This window comes from Haemaphysalis longicornis, unplaced genomic scaffold (genome assembly GCF_048455015.1).
Source record: "Haemaphysalis longicornis isolate Haplotype H1 unplaced genomic scaffold, Haemaphysalis longicornis Haplotype H1 scaffold_6, whole genome shotgun sequence".
NCBI classification, from domain to species: Eukaryota; Metazoa; Arthropoda; class Arachnida; order Ixodida; family Ixodidae; genus Haemaphysalis; species Haemaphysalis longicornis.
The window spans coordinates 144236035-144250578 of NW_027526407.1; positions in this window are offsets into that span (position 1 = coordinate 144236035).

The window sequence follows — 14544 nt, forward strand, 5'->3', positions numbered from 1 at the left end:
GGGGGCGTGTCGAAAGTAAGCTCTGATGGAATGGCTTTCAAACAATAAAACAGGGCTGTGTTGGACAGCTTGCCACTTTCCTTCCCCGACAAAAAACAAAGCAAGAAACACACAACGACCCATGTTGAACCCTCTTCTCCCCCCTTCGCGTTGTAATCTAAAGTTCGTGTCGCAAGGAAGACAAAACGCTCCTTTGACCCTGGCCGCGCTGGGATTACAAGTGTTGAATCTTCCTCTCGAAAACTTCCGAAAAGCGACGAGAATGTGTTCGTGCTTTCGTGCAAGGGGTATTTTTTACATAAAAAAGTACAAACGTCTTGTTGCTCGGTCGTTTAAAACCTAGAAGCCCTTACATTTTCTCTGAGCTTTAAAATGTGTAGGCGGGGCGACAGGAAGATAGAATAGCGCGTGGTTGGCGGTAAGTCACTCAAGACGACAGAAAACAGATGATTTTCAGCGGCACTTGGAAAGTTTGCGCACCGACGTATTGTTGGACTGTCAGAATGAAATTATGCTTTCGGCTTATCAAAAAGGCAAGAAAACCAATGAAGCGGTTGACTTATATCCACGTCAGAACTTGTCTTTTGTGTTTCATATTAATTGTAATGTGTGCAACCGCGGTGACCCCTTCGGGCCCCAAGTCTGCAGAGACAATGACGACGCCGTGAGGACGCCCCTGCTCCCGCCTCTGTGGGTGTGTACCATGTAATGTGGACCGGCTTGTTACGCTAGGATCGTGCAGAACCCAATGAGAGGAATGCCGGATGCACACACAGGACGAAGTGTATTTCCAACATATACGAGACGTTGGACTACCACTCAAAGAAAATAACGGTAACTCAAAAAGAAATGTTCACAAAGCGGGTTCAGTTAACTTTCCGCGGCACTGGCTGGCGCTAGGTCAGCAAAACAGCTACGTTGAGCACAGCTCACATGTATGCCTTGCTGGCGTACACAGTGGTCCTCGAGGGTGAGAGTCGCAGAGCTTGGCCGGCCGCTCGGTCTCCCAGCAGCAGGAACCTTGGCTCGAGCCTGAACGGGACGACGCGGCAGTGTCTTGTGGTCACTTGGGCCCAAGCGGGTAGCCACACTTAGACGGCAGCACGCTTGGTGGCCGATGGCGATGGTCTCGTTACGGGAGGCACGTCGACCGGACGTCTGACGTGGTAATGCCCAATGCAACTGTGCCCTGTCTCGGTCGCCCTGCTCTCCCCGGGTTCGCAGCTCCTGTTGTTGTTGCTCATTTACATTATTGGCGCATACCCAATCAGGGGATCGGCCAAGCATCAGTCGTTAATTGGAATGAGATTACTGCCTAGGTGGATGATTCGAGGAAAATTAGAAAAATTTGGAAGCTTTTTTCTTCTTGTGTTTGAGGAATCGAATTTTGACGTTAGTTAATATTGAAACAAAGCAAAAAAAGGAAATAAATAAATAAATAAAGAAGAAGACGAAGATGAAGGAGAAGGAGGAGATAGAGGAGGAGGAGGGGGAGAATAATAATAACAATAAAAATATTCAGAAATTGATGCTTTTGGAGGGCTCTGGTGAGGTGCCAGAATAAGATACGAATTAGGTTGTGAATCTTTTGGAATTTTCTATGGAGCGCAGAAGAGCAGAACAAACATCCCGGCGGCCATATCCAGTTTCTGAAGCCTGCTCGCACCACGTCCTCGTCTTCTTCTTCTCGGTGGTGTCTTTTTCCCAGTGGCCGCTTAGTGTCTCGCGCGAGTGAAATCTCCCACTATTTTCAACGTGCGCCCTCCGAGCCACTCATCACACTGCTAACCTCTCCGTAGCTATGTGCTATGTGAGGCGGCACAGCGGAAGATACGTCATGAGAGGTCTTCCGGCCGCAGCTTCAGCCTGTGTTCGGTTCGTCTCACCGTGTTCCCTCTGGAAGGAGTGGTACTAGGTTCTTTTGTCGATCAATGCTTTTTTATGTACGATCTTCATTCTCTAAAAATATTCCGGAACACGAGGCAAGATTTCTGTCAACGCACCGGACTCTTCAACGGCAGTCATGGGCACGTTACCAGTAAAAAGTAGCAGTGTTACAGTTTCAAATACCTAAGCCAAACGTGCAACTCGTTATAGTTACATCTACAGTTATAGGGTTTACAAAAGTGACTAGTCATATTTAGAGTACTGTGAAAAGGTAACGTGCTTACTTTTCCACTTATGTATGAAACTAAAGAAAATTAATTACAAACCAAACGATATAGTTTATTTGTGGGCGCGGGACAGCTCGCACGCGCGCTTAAACGTTTCTTTTATCCAGGTGTTTTTGACCCTTGCGAAGGAAGTGAGCTGGCACAGGTGAAGCATGAAGAATGTTTCTGGACCCAACCACCGTGAGTTTCGACATCCTTTCTCGGTAAGTCCATCTGCGGTGGTATTTCTTACAAGGGAAGGCCAGCTTACTCGTCGGTGGAGGTCTAATTGCCAGTTTTTTGTCTCTTGCTTCTGCTCGGTTCAAGATAAAGGAAATGCTTTGAAAAGTCACCTTAAAAACCGCCTTCCGACTTCCGTCTTCCGCAGGAAAGGTAATCATCTTATCTACACCCTCTCCTAAACGGCGAAGAGAGCCGTGTTGTGAAGGTCAAATGGTAGAAAGGGATTGGGAAAGCAGCAAGTACGATAAGGTTGAAAGCACAAACTGCACATCGGCATTTAACGAGTGTTGCTGTTGGATATTTTTTTATTAAAATTGAAGTAACTGTAACTGCAGGTTTTGTTACAGTTACTGCGTAACAAAGTAACCGTGTTACAGATACAAGTGTTTACACTTAAAAGTGACTACTTACAACCGCAATCCACTGAAAAAAGTTACTAGTTACCGGTGACACGTTGCTAGTTACTAGTTACTTCCTAACACAGCTCAGCGGTACCGTACCATTCCTGGATCTTGTGTAGCGTAGGGGAGCCAGAGTAGAGGTGGCCCCACTTAATGATAGCAAACGTACAACGCTAGACTAACAGCCTAGTATAACGTTGTTCGTGGCTTTCCTTGACAGCGAAGACCGTAAAAATTTATATTTGATGGAAGAGATATGAACGGTGGTTTACATTACCAAACCGAAAAAACATTACCACCCCTTCCTAAAAATATTGAGAGAAGCACAAAATCTTTGTGACATCAAAGCTGCGTCCAATGTGTGTCAAAACCTTCGCTAGAAGTGCGTCCAATCTTTGCTGAAAGTGCGTCCTATTTGTCGTCAAACTTTTTAAGTCCCAAATCGCAAACAAAAAAAGAAAGCGCGCACCGATTTTTCGTGCAGTAAGTAAACCCATCTACGAAGCATCTAGATGTACACCGATACGTGGTTTAATAGATAAAGGTACACTATTGGACTCCTGCATGATCGATGCACGTACTGTCTTATCCATAGAACCGTTTCTTTTTCGTGATTTTCAAGTAACCGTTTTGACACAATGAAAGGGCGGCTTCACGAACGCGCGACATGTCCAGAAAATTTAAAGCTTTTAGGTCGACGAAGGGGTCTATGAGGAAATGATTTAGTTTTTTGAGAGCATGCCATCGGTCTTTCGGAGAAAGTTTCCGCTTTAAAAGTTTCCGCTAAACACTGACTCCTATAGCCTAGAAAAAGTTGTAGCGCATAGTAGCGCAGAAAGCGGAGAGAAAGGCCAGACAGCGCAGTCAAACCCATGCTCACTGCAACATAATCATTCCGCACCGCATCTACATTAACATTAGCACCTACAACTGCGTGAATTGTAAAACAGCATACAACAAACACCCAATCACATTGTTTTGGATACCGCTAACACCCAAGCCCCTCCCATCACCTAGGGTCACTCGATAAGATACAGAGTACCATAACTGAGGCAGGCAAGTGAGCAAAGTCGGCCATTGCGGTGTTTGTCGGTGTTGCCAGATTGCCGCTTCTGTGGCCCCACCGCTAACTTTGACGAGGTCATTTGTAACTTGACACTGCTGAAGACACGGCAACGCGGCATCTTCGGACAGACTTCTCCAGCTGAAATGATGCGAAGCATTCACGTTCAGAACAACGCCAGTCGCGCGCAGCCGCGGAGCAGGGAGGACAGACTGAGACGACCACAGTTGGCCGACAGAAAACGGATAAACAACAAAATGGCGGTGCCCATGAGCCGTCGCAATGTAAACGGATGTCACGTGATGCGAACTGACCAGTTATTACGGCGGCGGCACGGAACAATAGGAGAAAAGGCTGCCGATATACTAGTGGCACTACTCACCCACCTTGGAGCAGTGGGAGCACTACAGACGGTTCAGCTCCGAGCTGGGGCATCGGAAGCAGCTAATCTCAAGGGCCGGGATTACGTGGGGTTTGAAGGTGGCTTGGACTGACGGTATACCACCCATCCTCCTTGCCGCTTCCTTTCCCCTTAAAGAAAAGAAATGTTGTCCCGGCTCCTGCTCCAGTTTTACCGGTCATACTTACGTAGTATATCTGTCATGTGACTCCGCCTCTTCACGCAATGTTTGGACACGTTGGGATCAGCTAGTATTTTTACGGTCCGTGAGGGTGCTGTAACAAGCGAGCAGGCAAAGAAATAGCAAAAAACAATAGGAAAATTAATGCATATGTGTTCTGTGCGTTAAGCGCTCGTAACGACTGACGATGTGCTCGTAAAAAGCCTCCACTCACTGGATGATTCGAAGATGCGCGCACGAATGAAGCGAAGCGTCTATGTGTTAACTTAGAGGAGCGGGCTTGAGGTAGTTGTAGTAAATGGATGCACCGCAAGGGTTCTTCGAAAGCATGGAACGACAGCCAAAAACGTATATTACGCTGTCCCTACCTCTTAGCATGTTCACAAGTGCTGTTAAAGGCTCGGAAACGCACCAACACGCAAAGGCTCCTATTCCGGTACGCTTTGACGATGCTGCGCTGCCTGAGTTCCCACTTAGAAATTAGAACTATAGTCTGAAGTCACCCACATCTCATGACAATATTCCTCGCTAGCGCACATCCAATGGAGCGAGCATTAAAGGAGTACTGACACGAAATTTCAACGCTGAGATAACTATGTAAAACGCTTCCTTTTTATCAGGAGATATCTCCCAGGAAGTTTCAACAGCAACCATTCAGCGAAACATATTTAAAATCCATTTTAATCTTTGCCCGCACGGGAAAGCCCAGAGCGGACCGACATGACATCATATGCTACTTGCCCCAAACTGCCGACGTCGGGGCTCCCGTGACGAAGCAGACGCGCTGGCTGTGGTTGGCGCGCGCTGCTCGGGCGTGTGTACACGTCATGGTTTTGGGACTGACGTCATGCTGCCCGGGCCTGTGGAGACTGCGAAGGCCTCGGCTGGTCTGAGCGCGCGCGTGCGCTCTCTCGCGCGCGCTTCTAGAGCGGCCGCGATACGGCAAGAATGGTGACGTCACGTGATACCTCCCGTCATAGCGGCCGCTCGGTGTTCGTTTTGTCGAAACCGAAACTGACACGAATAAACGACGCCGTAAATAAATGTTTACGCTGCGCTCGGCCTTCTAATCTGTCATTCTATGATTAGTGGGCTGGTAGGCATGCATAGCAGCGAAAAAAACGTAACACGAAAATTGAATGTTTACGCTGCGCTCGGCCGTCTAATCTGTCATTCTATGATTAGTGGGCTGGTAGGCATGCATAGCAGCGAAAAAAACGTAACACGAAAATTTCGTGTCAGTACTCGTTTAAGGCCCCTCAGCGGAATCTGTAAATTCGCGTACAATAGATTGGTCGCTATACAACCCAAGAAACTGTGCAACCCAAGATACTATGCAACCCAAGAGAATGCTATGTTGCATTGACTGGCGGAGAATTTTGACATCGTAAGGATATGCCACCCTGCTTGGAGCTGATGCAGGAAATACGCCTCGAATCAATCAATCAATCAATCAATCAATCAATCAATCAATCAATCAATCAATCAATCAATCAATCAATCAATCAATCAATCAATCAATCAATCAATCAATCAATCAATCACCCCTGCCTCTGCCAAATACACCTGCAACGCCTCCTCGTTAAAACACTTATTACAGGGCCAGAGGCAGTGCCGGCGTTTTTAAATCAGGGCGCTACTCGTCTTCCCAGTACATTTCCCTCACCAGGTGTTCACCTCTCGACTTGATGATCCATAAACGCGACGTCGGGTAACAGAAAAAGCGTTGTCTAGTCGCGTTGCACGGCAGTGCACGTCGTCATTGCGCAGTGAAGTGTCTATGGTTTATTTCTGCTGTGAATTCTGCCGCAGTCAGCGCGTTATCAAGCGGAAAACGGCGTTTAGATGTTGCCACTACTTAGCGCTAAACCTGTATGCAAAGTGTCGAAGCGCAGTACAAGGCGAGGGACACAAGCACAGAAGACGACCCACGGAGCGCTAGCTTCCAACTTTATTGACAACAAACTCAACCCAAAACTCATAACTCGACACTTCGCTATGTACCAACACGCCCAAACCAATACTCTGCTGAACTTGTATGCAGCCAGGCGTCTTCCTGAAATTGAGCGTTGCCTCGAAATGACAGCAATTTTCCAAGGACTATGACGAAATACTTCGTCTGTAAGTACGGTCCTATTAAGAACACATGAATCTAAGCATAAATATGGGTGCTTTTCTGACATTTTTTGTCTATCAACGCAAACGCCCAAGTTTTTATGACACTGAAGCACAGAGAAACACCAGATCAGGGTTGCTGAAATGAAGGCCGTCTTGCCGCCCATGCACTTGTCCGTTCCGGCCCCGTGAGCTCGTACCACTACATGCGGGCCATAAACGCCCCTGCTGCGTAGGCCTACGTTTTCATTCATATCTTACGCAAATTGCGCACATCTAAGGGTATAGCTGGGTAGTTGTTATCGCTGTGGTGCCCATTTTATTTGTGTTTTGGTCATCATCATTACCACTATCGTCGTCGTCATCATGATCATTATCTAATCTATTCATCGATTTACATACTCTCAGAGCCATTCAAGCCTTACTGAAAGGACGGAAGACAGAAGTAAAAAATCAGCAGCAATAACTGAGTAAGGGAGGCGAAATGGCAAACTGCTTCAGAATATAGAATGAAGAAGAACAATCTTAAAAATAGGATCACCTGTGATTGAGACAATTATTATTGTCGCAACCTTCATCATGGTTATCGCAATCACGATCACCATGTCATAATCTTTATCTGGGCTATCACAATCATGATCTTATTTGACTGCGAAGCCCGTTCTAAAGCGTTACCCGTTGGTTTTATTCTGCTATTGGGGAACGAAAACATGCACAATTTTTTTTTCTGCGTGTATACAAGAGAGCCAGACTAATTTGGAGCCTTAAACCCCCAGTGCAAGGGGGATGTGCGCTGAAAGTTTGAGTTCTTTAGTTGACTTTGGCTCTTTCCGGAAAATTACTATATGAACGTGTTTGCTTATTCACGTAATTTTTCTCCACTCTCTCGAGAAGAATTATTGCGGCAGATTTCTTTCAGGAAAATTACTTGATGCACGTGTTCGTCTTATTCACATAATTTTCCCCACTGTCTCGGGAAGAATTGTTGCGGCAGATTTCAAATTCATATCTTAATTTAAATTTTATTCGAATTCAAATGTGTTGCCTATTTTTCTCTTTCCGTTATCTTTACTTTGTTCAAGGTGGACGGCTGCAAGTGCATTTTTGTACTATCCTTTTTGTTGTACACACAACTGCAAGTGCGTATTTTGTACAATTGTTTTTTATACATTTTTGCCTGTACGCTATTTCCACCATAGCAGCGGCTCTTTTCAGGCAGCAAACAATTAGCTTCTACTCCGTTTCTGAAAGAAAGAAAGAAAAAAAGAAAGAACGAAAGAAAGAAAGAAGGAAAGAAAGAAAGGAAGCAAGAGAAAACAAAGAATAATGAAGGAAAAATAAAAAAAAGGAAGAAAGAGAGAAAGGAAAACGAAAGGAAGGAAATAAAGAAACAAACAGTAAAACCAAAAAGGCAAGACAAAAAGGAAGGGGGGAAGCAAGGAAGACAAAAGAAAAAAAAATTCCCCGCATTTCCCCGAGGGGAAGAATGTGAAAGTGCGAATGCACGAGTTGAATTTGCGCGGTTCGGTAATGTTCGCGGAAGAGAGATCACACACACACACACAACTACAAAGAAAGAAAGATGCATTTATTCACAGACACCTATTTGTGTTGTCGTTGTACTTGATTGCTAGAGCGGATCTCAGCTTTGAAATTTCGTGTCAGTACTCCTTTAAGCGGGTGCATTAGCCCTTCTCACGCCCGATTCCTGGCCAATCCCCCACGTGGGTATGTGCCATGTCAGCAGGAACAACAACAAGAATGAGCCATGGGGACGCGGCCAGGCAGCGCGCGCCCATCTCCCCCCGTTGCTAGGGAAGACGAGCAGCGCGCGCACCCGCAGCTGTTGCTATGCGGACTACGGCGGCGGACGATTCAGGCTCGCTTAAGAAGTGCATTCGCACTTAAAAGGAAAAGAGAAAGGAAGAAAGAAAAGAAAAAGAAAGAAAGGAAGGAAGAAAGGAAGAAAGAAACAAGAGAGGAAGAAAGAAGGAAAAAAAGAAAGCAAGAATGACAAAAGAAAAAACGAAGGGAGAAATGAAGAAAGAAAGGAGAAAGAAAGCAATAAAGGAAGGAAGGAAGGAAAGAAGAGAGAAAGAAAAAAAGAAAGAAAGAAAGAGAAAAATAAGGAAGAAAGCAAGAAAGAGAAAAGAAAAACGAAAGGGAGAAAGGAATAAAGGAAAGAAGAATGCAAGGGAAAAGAAAGAAAGAAAGAAAGAAAGAAAGAAAGATAGAAAGAAAGAAAGAAAGAAAGGAATGAAGAAAGGAAGAACACATGAAGAAAGAAAGAAAAAGGAAGAAAGCGAGAAAGAGAAAAAAAGGGAGTGAGAATGCAAAAAAGGAAAAAAGAATGAAAGGAAAAAGATAAGAAAGAAAGAAAGAAACGAAGGAAGAAAGAAAGAACGCATGAAGAAAGAACGAAAAAAAGAAACAAAGCAGGAAAGGAAAAACAAAGAGAGAAGGGAGAAAAGCAAAAAAGGAAATGGAAAGAAACAAACAAACAAAGAAAGGAAGAAGAAAAAAAGGAACAAAGCCAGAAAGAAGAAAGAAAAAGGAAGGCAGAAACGAAGAAAAAAAGTAAAGACAGAAAGGAACCAAGGAAGAAAGAAGGCAGGAATAAAGAAAGAAAGAGAGAAAGACTGAAAGAAAGGGAGGAAGAAACCAAGAAAGACCAAAGAAAAAAAGAAGGTATAAGGGAAGAAATGAAGAAAGAAAGTAAGGAAGGAAGGAAGAAGGAAGACGGGAAGAAAGGAAGAGGGAAAAAAGGAATACATCAAGAAGGAAAAAAAGACAGGCACACAGAAAGAAAGTAATAACGAAATGATTAACGGAGAATGTTGCCATGTAGTTAGACAACATTCTCTACATTCTTCACCAGGTATTCGTATTCAGTGAAGTTTGGAGTAGTGAACTCGTGCTACACAATGAACTACGGAAAAGAACAAGCGTCGAAGAAGTTGCCAGAGTGAATGATGTACACAGTGGAGCGTCGCCGAATGGAATGTCGCTGCGTTTGGATCTGCATGCATTTGTCGTGATGCGCGACTCTTCCAGGAACAAACACAATATAAACACGGTCAAGCAAATAAGAACCGCGTGGGTGAGTGAGGAACTGGGCGCCCTCTTCCCCTCTGAAACACGACCGCCAAGCGGGGTTTAGCGCCAGAAGGAACACATAGGCGTTTGGCTTTCAGCACGGGATAAGCTAAGCGTGCGCGGCCGGCGCTGCCAAAAAAATACAAACAGAATAATCCACAAAGAATGCTTCCCGGCAGTATGGAGCGCATTGAAGGGGGGATTTGCGGCTCAGGTTTCCAGTGGATGGGTTTTAAAAAGGTTTTGTGAAAAAATACCGACGCGTGTAGTCCAAATTGTTGTTTCACCTTTTGAGTTTGAGTTTGATTTTGTTTTATTAGTTAAAATGTTGCCTGAAAATAGGCGAGAAAGTGTTGGGCCAAAAGCCGAAGCTATAGGTGCCGGCCCAGATACAAACGGGTTAGCAGGAAACATAAATCCAAGCTATACGCGTAGACTTACAAATGGAGTAAATACACTTCCGCATATTCCGGAATCCTCTAAATCTGGTCGATTAACTATATATTTATATATTTATATATTGTTCCGTTGCAAGAAGTGCAGCAGGCGTAGTTGGGGCAATGACAAGCGGAGGTTTATTTAGGCGAACTTGTGCCTCTAGAAAGAAAGCCACCAAAAAGACGTAGTCTCACGCGAAGCGCCGATCAGCCAAATCAGCGTTCCAAAGCACAAGCCGTTCCACAAGCCGATGAGCCTTTTGTCGTCGTCGTCTTCCTGGCTCCGTCTCATAGCAGACGCACTCGTGACATTTGCCCTCCTCTCTAAAGGCATCGCCCGGATGCTCAGGGTAGTAGCTACACGTAGAAAATGGTAGAAAATGGGCACAGTCCGTGAGTGTGACGGCGTGAACGTCGGCTCATCTTTAATAGTAGCGTTTCATGCGCACCACGTGAACGGTTTCAGGCTGAAGTTTACGACGTCCTGCGGGTACAGTGCTGACCGGGATAACTTCATACGTATTGCCACTCAGCCCACGCAGAACTTTGTATGGTCCAAAGTACCGTCTAAGCAGCTTTTCTGCGAGCCCGCGGCGACGAAAAGGACTCCACACCCACACACGGTCACCATGTTGGAAGTCCACGTTCCTGTGGCGGAGATCGTAGCGGTCGGTGTAATGGCGTTTTTGATTGCTTGTGCGCACGCGAGCAAGTTGCCGTGCCTCTTCCGCTCGCCGTGTAAACTCTTCCGTGTCGACATGGTCGTCGCTGTCGGCATGTGGTAGCATAGCGTCCAACATGGTCGACACTTCGCGACCGTAGATTAACCTAAAGGGCGACATTCGGGTCGTCTCCTGTCGCGCCTTGTTGTATCCGAAGGTTACGTACGGCAGAATGGTATCCCAGGTTTTATGCTCGACACCTACGTACATGCAGGGCATGTCCGCGATCGTTTTGTTCATGCGCTCGGTCAAACCGTTGGTCTGCGGATGCTATGCGGTTGTCTTCCTATGGGAAGTCCCGCTGAGCGTCATGACAGCTTCCATGAGCTGCGCCGTGAAGGCTGTTCCGCGGTCTGTGATTACAATCGATGGAGCGCCGTGTCTGAGCATGATGTTCTCGAGGAAAAGGTGGGCCACTTCTACTGCCGTTCCTCGTTGTAAAGGCCTTGTCTCGGCGTAGCGGGTGAGATAGTCGGTTGCAACGACTACGAATTTGTTCCCGGAAGATGAAAGTGGGAAAGGTCTCAAAAGGTCTATTCCAACTTGTTCAAAAGGTTTTTGAGGAATCCGAACTGGTTGAAGCAAAGTGGCTGGTCGTTCCGGTAGCGGTTTCCGTCGTTGACAATCACGGCATGTGCGGACATAATGTCTAACGGTGACGGAATGCCTTGGCCAATAGTATTTCCCCTGGGTTCTGGCCAACGTGCGAGTGAAGCCTAGATGACCCGCGGTGGGTTCGTCATGACACGCTTGTAATATTTCATTACGTAGCGTTGCGGGGACGACTAGGAGGGGGGTATTGCCATTAGTAGTGAAGTTCCTCTTCAAGAGCACATTGTTCCGCAACGAGAAGGATGACAGGAACACTACTTGTCTGTCCCTCCAAAAAGTCGGTCGATGAGTGGCCGCAGTTCTGGGTCTTCGCGCTGCTTCTGGGACATGGTGGTCGTGTTCACAGCTGCTAAGAACGGAATGCCGTATTCTTCATCGTCTGCACACGCTACTGGAGGTCGGGAGAGACAGTCCGCATCGGAGTGCTGTCGTCCAGATTTATAAACGACGGTTATGTGGAATTTTTGGAGCCTCCGGCTCCAGCGCGCAAGGCGCCCCGAAGGGTTTCTAAGGCTCGTCAACCAGCATAGTGAATGATGGTCGCTTACGACTTGAAACGGCCGTCCATACAGGTAAGGCCGAAATTTCAACACCGCCCATACAACCGCAAGGCATTCTTTTTCACTTGCCGAGTAGTTCGACTCCGCACGGGAGAGCGTCCTGCTTGCGAAAGCAAGAACCTTTTCGGCACCATCTTGCTTTTGTACTAAGACTGCTCCTACTCCGATATCGCTTGCGTCCGTGTGGATGGTGGTCGCTGCGGCTTTGTCAAAATGGGCTAAAACCGGCGGTGTTTGCATGCGCTGCTGCAGCTCATTAAATGCCGTTTGCTGTTCCTTGTTGCACATAAATGGGGTATCATCTCTGGTTAGGCGGGTTAACGGGGCTGCGATGTGGGAAAAGGCGATTTGCGATCTGTGCTTAGCGCTTAGCTATTGCTGAGTTCGGTACTTAGTACAGCCTCACAACCATAGTTTTTTTCTCGTAAAGAACAGCCAACTCGTCGCCTAGTTGAGACAGATTGCTGGGTGATCGGACGACTCATTTGTTTCCGCACAAATTAGCTCACACTAAGTATATTCTTAGCGTTCGATACATATGTTATCGGCTCTATGTATCGTATGTGAAAGCGGTCGTCTGTTTGAGTGTCACAAGAAGGAACCAGGCCATTTTTCCTGCATCGGCGAAACCTAATTCGGTGGTGCTTAGCCTGAATTCTTCAGGTTAGCGTTGCTAGACGATCGGGACTTGGAAATGCAACCGGGTTTTACACCAGTTGCAGTATCGTCGTAGCTTTGGCGCACGAGTAAATTATGTACCGAGTGTAAAAGATAACTTCAAGACGCTTAGCTGTAGCGAGCATTCTTAATTTGCAGTTGTTGTCGTCAGCAACTAATGCGTTTTGGATGCGACGCATCTCTTGCTCTTTTGTATGTCCCTCCGTTGTCGTCGCGGCGTTGTCCGCACGCTCACTGCACATGCACAACTCTCCTCCGTTCTTCTCTCCGATAGCTGTGCGCAACGCTCTTACTCCGTCTCATTATCATAACAACAGTTGCGCGTGTGCGCTTCGCTGCTCTGGGTGCACGCATGTGTGCGCATGCGCGCGACTCTTCCCCGCCGGCTCCTCTCCTTTCAAAAGCGGGAATATAAGCGGGGGAGCGCACGGCGCCGGATCAGTCCAGCACTCGCTCTCGCACTTGACTTGACTTTGCTTGACGATACCTCCATGCAAGATCTTCCGATGAAGACGTGATGGAAGCGACAGTCCCTTCAGCGAGTGGACTGACGCAATCCAATACCAGCGTCAGTCCAAACGCTCCCCCCTGATGCGTCGCATCACATCATGGTTCCCTCGCGGGAAGATGGGTGTAATTTTTCTCGTATATTAAACATGTACATATTTATTACGCTTGGGGATCAACGTTTGCTATTGTCACTAATACTTGTGTTATTGTTGACGCACTTAAAGTCTTGCATTGGCCGTTATTACCTCGCGCGAATGGTGTGCAACACAGCGCATCAACATAACCTCACCGAGATGCGCTTCTCCATCGAGCTTCGCCGATCCTTGTTGTTACCCGTCGCCTGATTAACCCTAGCCGCTTTTCTAATAATTAACATCGATATTTTCTCCCGTGGCGCCATGGAAAGGACCGACTGACTGCAATGACTTGCGTTTTTGAAATCTAACGCTGTCCGCAGACATATGCAGAAAAGGGCAACGACGACGCCATTACAGGGGACTAACGTCGCAGCAAAGAGACTAACTGCGTGCGTTTCGCCTTCCCGTTACTGCTTATAGAGTGGCGGGACGAACGTATAGTCCGCATTTGTGCACACGGCACACACTCTGCCACAGATATTTCCCTTGAGGATGAACGGTTGCCCTCGAGGATTAACGGCTGTATTTGAGTCCCTAGTTTAGTCCTTTTTGCCTAAGCCTGAATATGTGTACCCACGCATACTTTCTGTATAAGTATACACATTGCACACTGAATACGTACCCACAGAAACCTTGCACTGAATTACAAGTGGTGCACTAGATGGAGGGGAAATAGCGTAGTATTTCGCAGCTGTGCATAAAGTGTACACTGAAAACATATTTTAATGGCAGAGCTGTTGAAGTTTCAGCTTGGCCCGTTGGAGTGCGCTATAAAATACACAGAAAGCAAACTCCCCCAGCGCGGGACCCGGCACGGCCTTCGCCCAGTCGCGTAGGCGGAGGTAAGCCTCGTCTAGCTATGACGTTATCGCAGGCCGGCACCTCTCTACCTTCGAAAACACTCTGCTCACCATTTGTTGCGTGACCTCTCGCGTTCTCTTCTCCGCGCCAGTTCACGTGCGTTCGCGCATGAGTGTGGAGCACAGAACGGCTCGTGCAGTAGACGCCCAGTCCATGAAGCCGGTAGCTGCCCCGTCGGTTCTAGCGCGTGATAACGCGGTCCACTTTGGGGGAGATGTGAAAGGCTGCGGACAAAACGATCCGGGCCTGCTTGTCAAGGAGAACTTTCAGCGGCAAGTTCGGACATTTATGTAAGGTGCACGACCGCATCTCCGACGAAGGGAGAGGGGACGCCATCCCTGGTGTTTCTGAAGCATTGCTTCGCTAGTGAAAGCT